At 33.8% G+C, this 719-nt stretch overlaps 1 protein-coding gene across 12 annotated transcripts in view; it reads left to right on the top strand.

The window, feature by feature from the left end:
* The window catches only part of DPP10 (dipeptidyl peptidase like 10), a 1,220,852-nt gene that overhangs the window by 1,154,146 nt on the left and 65,987 nt on the right, over nt 1-719 (top strand). The window lies entirely within an intron of this gene.

The raw sequence follows: 719 nt of genomic DNA, 5'->3' as shown, positions 1-719 counted from the left end.
TATATGTATATGTATATGTATATGTATATGTATATATATAGTTTCAAATACTACCCATATATTGAGACCATCAAATGTTAGCCCCAAGCAGCTCACTTCTCTGAGTTCAGAAACATCCAAATTCATGCGTGGCATCTCTCCCTAAATCTGTAAAAGTAACCACACAATTTACAGATCTAAACTGAACATTTCTAGTCAGTCTTATGCCTTCTTATAGGAGTCAAAGGTATAATTATCCATCCAGCTATTAAAACCAGAAACCTAGTAGTTATTCTTAAATGTTTTCTGATTCTTATCTGCATATATTCATCACAATGTCTTTGATTTTACTTTTAAAATTTCAAGTCAATCTACTTTTCTACAATTCACAAACACTGTCCAAGATCAAACTATAGTCACTGCAGTTCTTCCTTAACTAGTGAGTGCTCGCCCCTCAAATACCTGCCAATCTGTTCTCCACACTGCAGGTTTGCTGAGTGACCTTTTTGAAATATATATTTGATCATCACTACCTACTTCATCCTCATACTTTACTCTTACAACTAAAACAATTTTTGTCTATCCTTTTGTTCTACAGATAAAGACCAACATTCTTAAAAGAGTCAACAGGGTATTAAATTGAAAGCTTTTTCAGCTTTGTCTCATACCATCCTTTCACCCATTTTCTCCATTCTAAGAACATTAGCCCTCATATTCACAATGCCTTTACATGAACCCTT

Source organism: Pteropus alecto, unplaced genomic scaffold (assembly GCF_000325575.1).
Source record: "Pteropus alecto unplaced genomic scaffold, ASM32557v1 scaffold3, whole genome shotgun sequence".
NCBI lineage: Eukaryota > Metazoa > Chordata > Mammalia > Chiroptera > Pteropodidae > Pteropus > Pteropus alecto.
The sequence above is the reverse complement of the archived record's forward strand: the minus strand, read 5'-3'. Positions and strand labels throughout refer to the sequence as shown.